General features: G+C 39.4%; 1 non-coding gene across 1 annotated transcript; it reads left to right on the forward strand.

Annotated features, from left to right (window-relative positions):
* The first annotated feature begins 2,509 nt into the window (after positions 1 to 2,509).
* LOC148578006 (small nucleolar RNA R71) lies at positions 2,510 to 2,617 on the forward strand. Its single transcript, XR_015904185.1, has one exon. It is a non-coding gene; the product is annotated as a small nucleolar RNA R71 (small nucleolar RNA).
* The last annotated feature ends 13,285 nt before the right edge of the window (positions 2,618 to 15,902 follow it).

A 15,902-nucleotide genomic window follows, 5' to 3' on the forward strand; every position in this document is an offset into this window, starting at 1 on the left:
GAAGAAGATGTATCCCCTGAGGTATCTCAGGGATCTCTTGATTTGCAGTCAAATGTTCTACCACTGAGCTATAGACCCTTGATGGAAGCTTTTGTCTTCCCTTTCCTTCTTTCTAGAGGCTTCTCTGGCCTTAGGTGCCATTAGTGGTTATGGAAAAAAAACAAAAAAGCTATGCTTTTTACCACACCAAACTTAGAATGTTGCTCGCCCTCGAGCAAAAGAAGAAAGACTGAAGAATAAGAAGAAGATATGGAGGAGATGGATGGGAGTGTGTGTTCGGCTATATGGGTGGGATTGGGTGTGAGTGGTAATTGGAAAGTAGAAGGGATGATCATGAATGGGAAGAGAGATGATGAGGTAGGTGGGGATCCTGTGGGGTCCATAGATCCTGAGGTGATCCTGTGAGGTCCACAGATCTTGAGGTGTCAAGGCATTTACATCCCTGCACCAATTTAGGCATGCAAAATGCCCTTGCACACAACTCTGGGCGTTCAGCGCCAGGTTGGTGCCTATTTTGGGCGTTCAACGCCCATTTGCTACCATTTCTGGCGTTGAACGCCAGAACCATGCTTGTTCTGGGCGTTCAGCGCCAGAACTATGCTCTGTTCTGGCGTTTGAATGCCAGACAGATGCTCCTCCAGGGTGTGATGTTTCTTCTGCTGTTTTTGATTCCGTTTTCAATTTTTATATTTATTTTGTGACTCCTCATGATCATGAAACTATACATAACTAAGAAAAATATAGTTAGATAAATAAACATTGGGTTGCCTCCCAACAAGCGCTTCTTTAATGTCAATAGCTTGACAGTGGGCTCTCATAGAGCCTCACAGATGTGCAGAGCTTTGTTGAGACTTTCCAACACCAAACTTAGAGTTTGGATATGGGAGTTCAACACCAAACTTAGAGTTTGGTGGTGGCCTCCTAACACCAAACTTAGAGTTTGACTGTGGGGGCTCTGGTTGACTCTGCTTTGAGAGAAGCTTTTCATGCTTCCTCTCCATGGTTGCAGAGGGAGATCCTTGAGTTTTGAATACAAGGGAGTTCTCATTCCATTGAAGGACTATTTCACCTCTGTCAACATCAATCACAGCTCTTGCTGTGGCCAGGAAAGGTCTTCCTAGGATGATGGATTCATCCTCTTCCTTTCCAGTATCCAGGACTATGAAATCAGCAGGGATGTAAAGGCCCTCAACTTTTACCAATACATCTTCTACGTGTCCATAAGCCTGTCTTCTTGAGCTGTCTGCCATCTCTAATGAGATTTTAGCAGCTTGCACCTCATAGATTCCCAGTTTCTCCATTATACAGAGGGGCATGAGGTTTATTCCTGAACCAAGGTCACACAGAGCCTTAAAGATCATGGTGCCTATGGTACAGGGTATTATGAACTTTCCAGGATCCTGTCTCTTCTGAGGCAATGTCAGTTGATCCAGATCACTTAGTTCATTGATGAACAAGGGAGGTTCAACTTCCCAAGCATCAATGCCAAACAATTTGGCATTCAGCTTCATGATTGCACCAAGAAACTTGGCAGTTTGCTCTTCAGTGACATCCTCATTCTCTTCAGAAGAGGAATACTCATCAGAGCTCATGAAGGGCATATGGAGGTTCAATGGAATCTCTATGGTCTCTAGATGAGCCTCAGAGTCCTTTGATTCCCCAGAGGGAAGCTCCTTATTGATCACTGGACGTCCAGGAGGTCTTCCTCCTTGGGATTCACGTCCTCTCCTTTCCTCACAGGTTCGGCCATGGCACTTATGTCAATGGCCTTGCACTCTCCTTTTGGGTTCTCTTCTGTATTGCTTGGGAGAGTACTAGGAGGGATTTCAGTGATCCTTTTACTCAGCTGGCCCACTTGTGCTTCCAGATTTCTAATGGAAGACCTTGTTTCATTCATGAAACTTACAGTGGCCTTAGATAGATCAGAGACTAGATTTGCTAAATTAGAAGCATTTTGTTCAGAGTTCTCTGTCTATTGCTGAGTTGATGATGGAAAAGGTTTGCTATTGCTAAACCTGTTTCTTCCACCATTGTTAAAGCCTTGTTGAGGCTTCTGATCCTTCCATGAGAAATTTGGATGATTTCTCCATGTTGAGTTATAGGTGTTTCCATAAGGTTTACCTAAGTAATTTACCTCCACTATTGCAGGGTTCTCAGGATCATAGGCTTCTTCTTCAGAAGATGCCTCTTGAGTACTGTTGGATGCAGCTTGCATTCCATGCAGACTCTGAGAAATCATATTGACTTGCTGAGTCAATATTTTGTTCTGAGCCAATATGGCATTCAGAGTATCAACCTCAAGAACTCCCTTCTTCATAGGCGTCCCATTACTCACAGGATTCCTTTCAGAAGTGTACATGAACTGGTTATTAGCAACCATGTCAATGAGTTCTTGAGCTTCTGCAGGCATTTTCTTTAGGTGAATGGATCCACCTGCAGAAGTGTCCAGTGACATCTTTGATAGCTCAGATAAACCATCATAGAATATATCCAGGATGGTCCATTCTGAAAGCATGTCAGAAGGACACTTTTTGGTCAACTGTTTGTATCTTTCCCAAGCTTCATAGAGAGATTCACCTTCTTTCTGTCTGAAGGTTTGAACATCAGCTCTAAGCTTGCTCAGCTTTTGAGGAGGAAAGTACTTGGCTAAGAAAGCTGTGACCAGCTTATCCCAAGAGTTCAGGCTGTCTTTAGGTTGAGAATCCAACCATAATCTAGCTCTGTCTCTTACAGCAAAAGGGAAAAGCATGAGCCTGTAGACTTCAGGATCTATTCCATTAGTCTTAACAGTATCACATATCTGCAAGAATTCAGTTAAGAACTGAAAGGGATCTTCAGATGGAAGTCCATGAAACTTGCAGTTTTGCTGCATCAGAGAAACTAATTGAGGTTTCAGCTCAAAGTTGTTTGCTCCAATGGCAGGAATGGAGATGCTTCTTCCATGTAAATTGGAATTAGGTGCAGTAAAGTCACCAAGCATCTTCCTTATATTATTATTATTTTCGGCTGCCATCTCCTCTTCCTGTTCAAAAATTTCTGAAAGGTTTTCTCTGGATTGTTGTATTTTAGGTTCTCTTTAATTTTCTCTTCAGAGTCCTTTCAGGTTCTGGATCTGCTTCCACAAGAATGTTCTTATCCTTGCTCCTGCTCATAATACAAGGAAGAATGGACAGAAAAATGATAATAATAATAATAGAGATCCTTTATACCACAGTATAGGGATCCCTTTGTAAGTAGAAGAAGAGGGGGAGATAAAGGATGTGATGTAAAGGAAGAAACACAACTGTGAGGATTGGAATGTGAGATGAGATGTTAGGATATGAATGAATAAATAGAATGAGATGGGAGAGAAGGAGGGAATAAATAGAATAGGATGGAAGAGGGATAATTTTCGAAAATTATTTTTGAAAAAGAGTTAGTGATTTTTGAAAATAGTTTTTGAAAAAGGTTAGTATTTTTTTTTCGAAAATTTTTGAAATCAAAAATAGAAAATAAAAATAATTAGTTAATTAAAAAGAAATTTTTGAAAAAGAGGAGATATTTTCGAAAATTGAGAGAGAGAGTTAGTTAGGTGGTTTTGAAAAAGTTAAGAAACAAACAAGAAGTTAGTTAGTTAGTTGAAACAAATTTTGAAAAGATAAGGAGTTAGGAAGTTAGAAGAGATATTTTGAAAAGATATTTTTGAAAAAGATAAGATAAGAAGATATTTTGAAAAGATATGATAGAAATTAGTTTTGAAAAAGATTTGATTTTTAAAATCTCAATTAATGACTTGATTCATAAGAAATCACAAGATATGATTCTAGAACTTAAAGTTTGAATCTTTCTTAACAAGCAAGTAACAAACTTCAAATTTTTGAATCAAAACATTAATTATTTATGTTATTTTCGAAAATTATGATATAAAATAAGAAAAAGATTTTTGAAAAATATTTTTGGAATTTTCGAAAATAACTAATAATTTTGAAAAAGATTTGATTTTTGAAAAATATTTTGAAAAAGATAAGATTTTCAAATTGAAAATTTGATTTGACTCATAAGAACAACTAGATTTTAAAATTTTTTGAAAAAGTCAATCCAAATTTTCGAATTTGATGAGAGAAAAAGGGAAAGATATTTTTTTGATTTTTGAATTTTTATGATGCAAGAGAAAAACACTAAAAAGATGCAATGCATGAAATTTTTGAATTAAAACAATGAATGCATGTATGAATGAGATGAATGTCAAGATGAACACCAAGAACACTTTGAATGTCAAGATGAATATCAAGAACAGATTTTTGAAAAATCTTTAATGCAAGGAAAATATGCAAGACACCAAACTTAGAATTCTTTAATGCTTAGACACTAAGAATTCAAGAATGCATATGAAAAACACTATACAACACAAAACAAAAAATCATCAAGATCAAACAAGAAGACTTACCAAGAACAACTTGAAGATCATGAAGAACACTATGAATGCATGAAATTTTCGAAAAAAAATGCAAGATGCATATGCAATTGACACCAAACTTATAACATGACTCAAGACTCAAACAAGAAACAGAAAATATTTTTGATTTTTATGATTTTCTAATTTTTTTTGGATTTTTATTTATATTTTTCGAAAATTTAAAAGAAAAAATAAGGATCCCAAAATTTTTAATATGAATTCCAGGAATCTTATGCTCTAAAGCTCCAATCAAAGGGTCAGGCATGGCTTAATAGCCAGCCAAGCTTTAGTATGTAACTCAGACATGACACGCCTGACATTCCTTACATTCAACAGCCAGCCAGGCTTCAACATGCTCCATGAAACACTAGAATTCATTCTTAAAAATTCTGAAAGGAAAATATATTTTTGAAAATATTTTTATTTTTAAAATTTTTTTTTTGAAAACAAAGGAAGAGTTTTTGAAAGATTTTTGAAAAATTTTTGAAAACAAAACAAAAAGAAAATTACCTAATCTGAGCAATCAGGATGAACCATCAGTTGTCCAAACTCGAACAATCCCCGGCAACGGCGCCAAAAACTTGGTGGACGAAATTGTGATCCTCAAAGTTAGTCTCTTTGTATTTGTATGAAATCAAAAATACCCCAAAGAGATCATGGTGTAATGAATTGGGATTTTAATAATCCCTGGTAATGGCACGTGTGATCACAACTCCATTCAACTAACCAGCAAGTGCACTGGGTCGTCCAAGTAATACCTTACGTGAGTAAGGGTCGAATCCCACGGAGATTGTTGGTATGAAGCAAGCTATGGTCACCTTGCAAATCTCAGTCAGGCGGATTTAAACATGATATTTTATTAGATTAAAATAAACAATAAAAGGGATAGAGATACTTATGTAGATTCATTGGCAGGGATTTCAGTTAAGCGAATGGAGATGCTTTCCGTTCCTCTGAACCTCTGCTTTCCTGCTATCTTCATCCAATCAGTCTTACTCCTTTCCATGGCTGGCTGTATGCAAGGGCATCACCGTTGTCAGTGGCTACATCCCCTCCTCTCAGTGAATCATATGCTCACGCACCCTGTCACGGCACGGCTATTCATCTGTCGGTTCCCGATCATGCTGGAATAGGATTCACCCTCCTTTTGCGTCTGTCACTAACGCCCAACAATCGCGAGTTTGAAGCTCGTCACAGTCATTCAATCATTGAATCCTACTCAGAATACCACAGACAAGGTTTAGACCTTCCGGATTCTCTTGAATGCCGCCATCATTCTAGCTTACGCCACGAAGATTCTGGTTAGGAGATCTAAGAGATACTCATTCTAGCTTAATTCATGTAGAACAGAAGTGTTTGTCAGGCACGCGTTCATAAGGGAGAAGGATGATGAGCGTCACACATAATCATCACCTTCATCACGTTCTTGGGTGCGAATGGATATCTTAGAAGCGAAATAAGAAGAATTGAATAGAAAACAGTAGTACTTTGCATTAATCTTTGAGGAACAGCAGAGCTCCACACCTTAATCTATGGAGTGTAGAAACTCTACCGTTGAAAATACATAAGTGAAGGTCCAGGCATGGCCGAGAGGCCAGCCCCTCTGATCTAAGAACCAGGCGTCCAAAGATGTCAAATACAATAGTAAGAGGTCCTATTTATAATAAACTAGCTACTAGGGTTTACATGAGTAAGTAATTGATGTACAAATCCACTTCCGGGGCCCACTTGGTGCGTGCTTGGGCTTGGGCTTGAGTGTTACACGTGCAGAGGCCATTTGTGGAGTTGAACGCCAGTTTCTGTGCCAGTTTGGGCGTTCAACTCTGGTTTTGGATCCTTTTCTGGCGCTGGACGCCAGATTTGGGCAGAAGGCTGGCGTTGAACGCCAGTTTACGTCGTCAATTCTTGGCCAAAGTATGGACTATTATATATTGCTGGAAAGCCCTGGATGTCTACTTTCCAACGCAATTGAAAGTGCGCCATTTCGAGTTCTGTAGCTCCAGAAAATCCACTTTGAGGGCAGGAAGGTCAGAATCCAACAGCATCAGCAGTCCTTTTTCAACCTCTAAATCTGATTTCTGCTCAAGTCCCTCAATTTCAGCCAGAAAATACCTGAAATCAAAGAAAAACACACAAACTCATAGTAAAGTCCAGAAATGTGAATTTAACACAAAATCTATTAAAAACATCCTTAAAAGTAACTAGATCCTACTAAAAACATACTAAAAACAATGCCAAAAAGCGTATAAATTATCCGCTCATCAAAACACCATTATCAATTTATATCTGCCTAACTGAGATTTGCAAGGTGATCATAGCTTGCTTCATACCAACAATCTCCGTGGGATTCGACCCTTACTCACGTAAGGTATTACTTGGACGACCCAGTGCACTTGCTGGTTAGTTGTATCGAAGTTGTGAACCATGGTATTGGCACCATGTTCTTGGTGCCATTGCCAGGGAAAGAAAGAGCCATGAACTTTACATAATCAAAGTGTAATCGCGATTGCGCGTACCAAGTTGCTCACGTTGCCAGGGATTGTTTGAGCCTGGACATCACAATTTCGTGCACCACTAAGGCTTGCTCTTCATCTAACAATCAACATAAATTTAATGCACAGATACACATATCAAGAGGTCTTTTAAGGGTTGTAATGGGGTTAGGGTCAAGGTAGGATTGTATTTGGCCAAGTGGACTAAAATCTGAATCCTTAATTAACTTAAACTTTTCCCACCTAACTTAAGACAATCCATGTAATTACAATGAAAAATCTAACTACCCATTAACTATGTTTTCCACATATTCATGCATCTGATTTTGAGTACAGTACATATGCATTGCTTTCATCATTTACTTTGGGGCATTTTGTCCCCTTTTTCTTATTTGCTCTTTTTCTTTTCTTTTTCTCACTTCCTTTTTTTTGTATATATCTATATTATTATTTTTTTTCTTTTGTTTTTCTCAATGCATATGATTAAATTATTGGATGCATGAATCATGTCCTAAACATTTTTTTCATATTTTCAGAAAATTCTAACATACTCAATTCTCAAACCAAATGTTTCCAAATTCAACTTTCCCCATACTTAATTCATGAGCACTCTCACTAGTCTAAGCTAACCAAGGATTCAAATTAAGGACATTATTGTTTTCCGCTTAGAGTTAATGATGTGCTAAAGTAAAGAACAAAGGGGTATAATAGGCTCAACATTGGTTTGCAAGGGATAATGAAAGGTAAGGCCATATGGGTATGTAAGCTCAGTGAAACAAAGGCCTCAATCATGTAAGTGTATGCATACATCAAATAATGGAAATATAGAATTAAGCAAGACAAAGATCACAATTTTTAGAGAGAAAAACACACACCAAAAATAAAATATTGGTTGGTAAAATGCAACCAATTCAAATAGGCTCAAAAATCTCACAGGTTTTGTGTGTTCGAGCTCTAAACCATGTTCCAGTATAATATTTCTTCAAACAAGTGTAATATTAAATTTTATTCAAATTAGTGAAATGCTCTAAAAAGTTTCTTGAAAAAGAAAATATTACTTCAACCAAGTGGTAAAATATACATAAAATCAAACAAACAAATATGCAATCAAACATGCAAATGCAACAACTAACAAGGAAAATAAACCATTGGTGTTGAGATAGAAGAGTAACTAACCCATGGAGATCGATATCGACCTCCCAACACTTAAAGATTGCACCGTCCTCGGTGCATGCTGATATGTGCAGGTGGACGGGTTGTTCCAACTGATGCTTTTCTTCAAGGATTGTGTAGATGGACTTGTTTGTCCCCCTTTTAGAAGTTTCTCCTTTTTTCCGTCTTTGGTGACCAGCCTAAAAGAAAAGGAAAAGAAGAACAGTAACCCAGAAATAAAGATAAAATGAAATATGGTTGGGTTAATGCCAGATAATGAGGGTCTCAATTACATGGTAGCTACAACATGCGAATGAGAAAACAATAGAAGTACATGGCAAATCAAGAGTGCAAAAATTTGTAAAAATAGGGAAGAGAGTGTGGGTAAGGAGAGATAATATAAATTCATGTCAATGTAAAAGTAATACAGGTATAAAAGATAGGCATTGATTTAAATAATATTACCTGAACAGAATAAAATAAGTCACTAAGTATCCAAAATAATTCAAGAGAAGATGCAACAGTGAAATAAGAAAATTGTAACACCAAAGGAAAAATAATTAATTTAGAAAAGAAAATAAAAATGTGCACTAAATTAAAATGGAATGAATAAAATATGCAAATAAATTAAGTAAAATAATAAGAAAGATAAGAAGAATGAGAAGTGAAAGAAATAAAGTAAGAAAGAAAGAAGAAAAGATAGAAGAAATTAGGATTAGAAAAGAAAAGATAAGATAATTGGCGCTGATCTGGATAAGTTGTGCGACGTAGGCGACACGGTCACGTGGTGCGCAATAAGGTTAGGCGACGCGGACGCGTGGGGCATGCGGACGCGTGGCCTGATTTGTGCGATTGCCGCGAGTGCAGCCTCGCGTTTGCGCAACTCTCTGTTTAAAATACATTTTGCCAAATCTTAGGGTGACGCGATCGCATGGGTGACGCGATCGCGTGGATGGCTATATTTTGATAATGACGCAGCTGCGTGGGACACGCATTCGTGTGGTGAGGCTTGGGCTTCCAGCACGAGTCCAGCCCAACTCCAGCTCAACTTTCTGCCATACACCCTTGTTACGTTGATTTTACAGAGCCACGCGTTCGCGTGGGTGACGCGGACGCGTGGGAGGCATATTTTCCACATGACGCGGACACGTCAGCGACGCGGTCGCGTGGGGTCAAATTATGCTACAGGCGCGCCTCCAGCCACGCTTTCGTGTGACTCTCTGTTCAATTTCTTTTCCTCCTAACGCACTGGTGACGCGGACGCGTCAGCGATGCTACCGCGTCGCGTGCGTTTTTTTTTATGCATGAAAAATGCAGAATGCAATGCTAATATGAATGTTATGAAAAACTCCAGGTTCAATACAATAAAATGAAATAAAACTCGAAAACAAATAAAACTAAATAAAAATGAAAAAGGAACGATCATACCATGGTGGGTTGTCTCCCACCTAGCACTTTTAGTTAAAGTCCTTAAGTTGGACACTTGGTGAGCTCTCTGTTATGGTGGCTTATGCTTGAACTCATCCAGGAATCTCCACCAATGTTTGTACTTCCAGTGGCCTCCGGGGTCCCAAACAAGGCATGTAAAGCCCTGGAGCAGTTTCAAACAGATTCTTAGGCTCCCGGGGTGTTGGATGTCAGAACAGATTCCAGGATCCCAAACCTTGCTATTGCACCTGTCTTCTTGTTGATCATCATGATTCCATCCGGGTGGCAAGCAATCTGAATTCTCACTAAAGCGGCCAACCAACTTCCTAGACCCATTCAGTTGAGCGTTACACCAACCTTTGCATTTAAACTTTGAGTATGCAACCATGTTGAACCTTGCTTGACAACTCCAACCACTAACCATCTTCCTCTTACTCTTAATGCCACAAAGAGCTCTAAGTTGACCATCCGTCTCCATTAGCCCATATTCAAGTGGAATTAGAAAGCTAAGGGATATGAATTTTACCCACTTGAATGTTGTGAAGGATGATGGCAACTTAGGGGGAAGTATTTCTAACGAATTTGTAGGCTCCACTCCCTTGTGCTCTTCTCTGACAACTTCCACCTCTTTGCAAGTTTGTTTAATATCAACCTCTTCCTCTTGGTAGCTTTCTTCCAATTCAATCTCTTCTTCATTGTTTACAAAGGGCATGGGAGGTTGTGCTTCTTCTTCTTTAATCTCCATCGCTTGACCAACCTCTTCCAAGTCTTCAACTATGATATGCCTTGGAGGTTGTACACCCTCTTCAACATCAAACTCAACTGTCTTAGAAGGAGGCTCTATGTCTTGATTTTCCCATGGAGGTTCAGCATCTCCCAAGTCTTCAACCACTTCTTCGTCTGCAACTATTATGGCTTCCTCCACTTGTTCCAATACAAAGCCATGTTCCTCATTGTCCACCAAAGTTTCTAGTGTCTCCTTCATGCTTTGCTCTTCTTTTGATTCTCCACATGTAGCCATGGGAGTTCTTTGAGTGCTCAGATATTGGGAAGCTATTATATTTACTAACTCGCCTAAGGCGGCTGCGAAATTTAGCACACTCTTATTCATCCTTTCTTGCCTTTAAAGAATAACACGAAGTCTGTCATCCATTGGAGGTTGGGGTGGATATGAGGATTCATTGGTTGGGAGAGAGGGTTCATAATAGGAAGGTGGTTCATCTTGATAATGATATGGAGATGGTGAATATTGAGGTGGTGGTTCATGAGAGTAGTTGTGTTGGAAAGGTGGTGGTTCTGTGTATGGTTCATTTGGCTCATAAGGTGGTTGGTATGGTGGATACAGGTTAGGGTCATATGGACGTGAATGGTTGTAGTTAGCTTGTGAGTGTGGTGGTTCAAAGTTGTGTTAAGGAGGTTCATAGGCATATGATGGGGGTCCATCATATCTATCATCTTGGTATGCCCCCTGGAATGGCTCTTAACTATAGTAATTTGGTGGATGTTCGTTGTCACGGAAGGGTCCACCATAACTATTATCTTGGTATGCATCGTGGAATGGTCTTTGTCTGTGGTACTGTGGAAGGTGTTGTTGCCGGAAGGGTTGATCAAATCCTCGTGGCTCCTTCCATCTCTGATTGTTTTGACCTTGATGCATGTTCTTGTTATAATTTTCATTCCTTGCAACAACATTGGAACCAAACTCAAAGCGAGAGGGGTGAGAACTCATAGTTAGTTAATAAAAATTTAAAAACAAAAATAAAAGCAAATTTGAAATTCAAATTTTTGAATTTGAAAATTAAAATTTGAATTTTTGAATTTTTAAATTTGAAATTTGATGTTTAAAATTTGAAATTTTAAAATTTGAAATTTTAAAATTTGAAATTTAAATTTTGAAAATTGAACTTTTAAAATTGAAAATTGAAAATTGATTTTTTTTTAAAATAAGATAGGATAAGATAAAAATTTTTAAAATAAAAATCTGAAAATTTTTTTTTTTCGAAAAAAATCAATTTAAAAGTAAAAATTTACAATTACCAATAATAAGGCACACGTTTACAATTCTCCGGCAACAACGCCATTTTGAAAGAACTGAAGATTGATGGTTTAGAGGTTATAGTAAACTCTCGTTGCAAGTATAGTTACTAAACCAAGCAATCAACCTTTCTTACAAACGTTTTGGTTGTCACGAGTAACAAACCCCTTTTTTAAAATTGATAACCGAGTATTTAAACCTCGGGTCGTCTTCTCAAGGAATTGCAGGGAGGTGTTCTTATTATTGGTTATGAGTTTGTAAATTGGGGGGTTTTTAATGTATAAGATAAAAAGCGAGAATAGTAAATGGCAAGAAAGTAAATTGTATTAAATTAAATAGATAATAAAACTCTTGGCAAGGTATGAAAACTGGAAGTTCTATCCTGGTTATCCTTATCAATTGTAATGAGAATTGGATTTTTCTCCCACTTTGTTAACCTCTAATTATGAAGGTAAGTTAAGTGGATGAATTAATTCTGATTCCTCATGTCCTAGTCTTTCCTTGGGAAAAGTTAGAGTTAGTAGAACTCGAATTAATTCTTGAAGAATTCCAATTTTCAATTAACAATGAGTTTGATTACTCAAGAGTCTCTAATGACTCAACCAAAGCCAAAAGGGAAAAATCCAAATTATTTATATAATAAATAAAAGAAAGCAATCATAATTCTGAAATACCTCAATTAGCACTAATAAAGATATCAAAAGTAACATGGAAGAGTACATAAATTAAATTAGAAAAATAAATAAAAGGAACATTGAACCTGTGATGAAGAAGAAATAATCCTAAATCCTAAAACTAAATCCTAAGAGAGAGGAGAGAACCTCTCTCTCTAAAAACTACATCTACTCCTAAAATTGTGAATGTGAAAGCTTATTTTTTGAATGGATGCATTCCCCCACTTTATAGCCTCTAATCTGTGTTTTTTGGGCCGCAAACTGGGTCAGAAACAGCCCAGAATTCGCTCGAGAAAAAATCTGCCACGCTGGTTTTTCGCCACTGCGACGCGTCCGCGTGGATCACGCGACCACGTCGCCTAGCATCAGGGCAACTATGGCATTCATATATCAAATCGAAGCCTCAGACGTTAGCTTTCCAACGCAACTGGAACCGCGCCATTTGAACCTCTGTAGCTAAAGTTATAGCCGTTTGAGTGCGAAGAGGTCAGGCTGGACAGCTTAGTAATTTCTCCAACTTCTTGTATTCCTTCCACTTTTGCATGCTTCCTTTCCATCCTCTAAGTCATTCCTGCCCTATAAACTTTGAAATCACTTAGCACACATATCAAGGCATCTAATGGTGATAAGAGAGGATTAATATTAGCAATATAAAGGCCAAAGAAGCATGTTTTCAATCAAAGCACATAATTAGGAAGGCAAATGTAAAACCATGCAAATAGTATGAATACGTGGGTAAAGAGTTGATAAAAATCACTCAATTAAGCGCAAGATAAACCATAAATAGTGGTTTATCAGCGCGCACCCGCGTACATGCCGCGTGCTCGCCGATTCGCTAAAAATCGTTTCCAAGCCAAGGATCCGAGACTTGTGTCAGCGCTGGGCTGGCATTAAGCGTTTAGCCCAACTCCCGTTCACGCGGACGCGCACTGTGCGCGTCCGCGCCCATCCCCATATCTCCTGCCTGCGTGAACGCGCACCTACCGCTTCCGCGCCCCGCATATATTTTGCCACCCACGCCAACGCGCACAAGACGCTGCCGCGTCCATCCCTATTTCCTCCCATCCGTGCGGACGCGCACGGTGCGCGAGCGCGCGGATTCAAAAATGTATAACCCTAACTACGCGAGAATGCCCAGCGCCTTTGCGCACCCCTTCCACCTCCAACGTCTCCCACCCCCCCTTTCTCCTTTTTCCTCCATAACCGTCCCTGCCTCCGACCACCACCGCACCTCCGGCGATACTATCGCCGCCACCATCACCCTCATTCCTTCTCTCTCTCTCTCTCTTCCCCAATCCTCTTCTCTCTGCCCCTTCTCTACTGCTTCCGCCGCGACACCAACCGTCGCTGCCACGGCTGGTGGACCTCACAGCCGCCACGCAACCTCCCTTTCTCCCCTTTTCTTCTTCCACTCTCTTTCTCCTCACCATTCACACCCACTACTCTTGTTCACTGCCCCTGTTCCGCGTTTCACCTTCCCTACTCAACCGGCGACTTACCACCAGCACCGCCGTGAGTTCTCTGTGCCACCACCTTCTTGGGTGGTGCTATTACAACCCATTTCCTTCCTTTTCCATTTTTGCTCTGCTCCCAGGTTCCATAGCCCGCCTCATTACTCTGTTTCTTTACTGTCTTTTATCAATTTGGTTAGTTAGTCTTAGTTAGCTAGTTGATTAATTCTGTATGTTAGGATAGATAAAAATAATTGCGGTTAGGTAGTTAGGTTGTGGTTAGAGGATTCTAGGCCTGATAAGTGCTCCGTTTGTGTTCATTTGTTTGGATGTTACATGCTGAGTGGTGCGTGGTATGCTTTGTTTTATATATCCTGTTTCACTGCTGCCTTACTTGATTGATGCCGTCCAAGCCGTCTGCATTCTTTGATTGTTTACCTGTTGATATGTGAACTCATATGACTGATTTCTGCTGCTATTTGCTATCTGGGAACATCCGATTTACTGCCAGAAGGCTGCCCAATTTTTTTCAGAAATTGCTTTTTGGTTTTAAACATGTTACCTATAACTGAACTTCGTGCTTTTGGAATTGAGTTCTCATCTGATTACACGAAGCTCCATTCTTAGGTAACTCTGGGTTGGTTCTTCCATGTTTATGATGATGCCCGCGATTTGCTTTGAACCATTCCATGTTTACACTTTTCAAGATAATCAAATGTATTTAACTTGTGCTCCACTCATCATTTGATTTACCTTGCAATTTTGTTGATTTGGTTCTTGCATTTGCAACAATTGGTGAATTCAACTTGTGTAACTCTTTTTCACTCAAAATAGTTTCTATCATGGTTTATGTTACACAAAGTGCAGCTCAACTTTTGCTACACCAATTATTGCAAACCTAATGGCCGCGACATTGATTGATGAATTGCTTTCAATTAATTGCTTCTTTTGCAATTTCATATTTCATCATCAATGACTACATTTCCCTCATGATTGAGAGCATGCTTGTTTTCTTGCTTTGTGAACTTCTCTCGATTAAGACAATGACCATTATACCCCTAACCTTTGAACTAAATTCTCTAACTTCTAACTTGTTTTACCTTACTAACCTTCTTGGCTTAAGCTAACACATTGACCATTCCTTTGGGTATGATGCTCATTGCTCTTAATAAACAAGCATGATGTGATTAATGTTGGATTTCTTGATTTGTAATTTTCTTTCCTTCTTTGGCTTGTGGTTACTTGCATTCCAAGTTTTCATTCTTTTAACTCACTTCATGAATGTATAATTCCATGCTTGCTACACCTCTACTTGGCTAAGTGCTTATATGTCATATTTGCTTTCAGGATGACCGATAGAGGAAAAGAAAAGGCTACTACCTCAAGAAAGAGGAAGAAATCTCAGGCTTCTGCCATGTCTCCTTATGCCAATTATGCAAGGAATCCACTGAATGAAGTGGATAAGCAAAATCAGCTGCTACCGCCCACTGATACATACATGTTTCCCAACCTCTACTGTGAGCTTCGTTTTCCCACCTACCGAAAGACGAACCTAAACATCGAGAAGACACTTGCCCTTCCTAATGATCTGAGGCGCTCCATGAACACCCGCATTCAGGAATTGGGTTTAGGGTTTGTTGATAGGGATTTGGGACGGATAAACATTTCGTGGGTCAAGGAATTCTATTGCAACCACTTCCGCACTACTCTCGAGTCAGTCCACTTACGGGGCGGGAAGGTTCTAGTGACTGAGGCTGCTATTGAGAGTGTTTTGCATTGCCTACCACGGACTGGTGACGCATGTGTCTACCAACAGGCAGAGGTAGCTATAGAGACTATGGCTTTTGATTATGAAGAGTTGAAGTGTGTTATCGCCACACCAGAAGCCCCTTGGGTGATGGATTCTGGCAACACAAGGCCCAAAGGGATGTTATTTTCTTATCTATCTAGAGAGGCTCGAACTTGGCAGCAGATATACGCCCACTACGTCATGCCCACTACACACTTTTCTGAGATTCCGATGGATATGCTTCTCTTGATTGGTTGTATCATGGAGGGAAAGGAGGTCTATTTCCCCTGGCTGATCAGGAGAAGCTTGTGGTGAGCACACATTCGTGGCCTTCTACCGTTTTCTACCATGGTCACTAGGATGATTGAGCTAGCCCCCATGGAGGGATGATGATGCGATACCACCACCCTTAGACGAGGACGACAAAGAGATTACTATTCCTTGGG

The sequence above is a fragment of the Arachis ipaensis genome, chromosome B1 (genome assembly GCF_059453495.1).
Source record: "Arachis ipaensis isolate K30076 ecotype BB chromosome B1, ASM5945349v1, whole genome shotgun sequence".
Taxonomy (NCBI): Eukaryota; Viridiplantae; Streptophyta; class Magnoliopsida; order Fabales; family Fabaceae; genus Arachis; species Arachis ipaensis.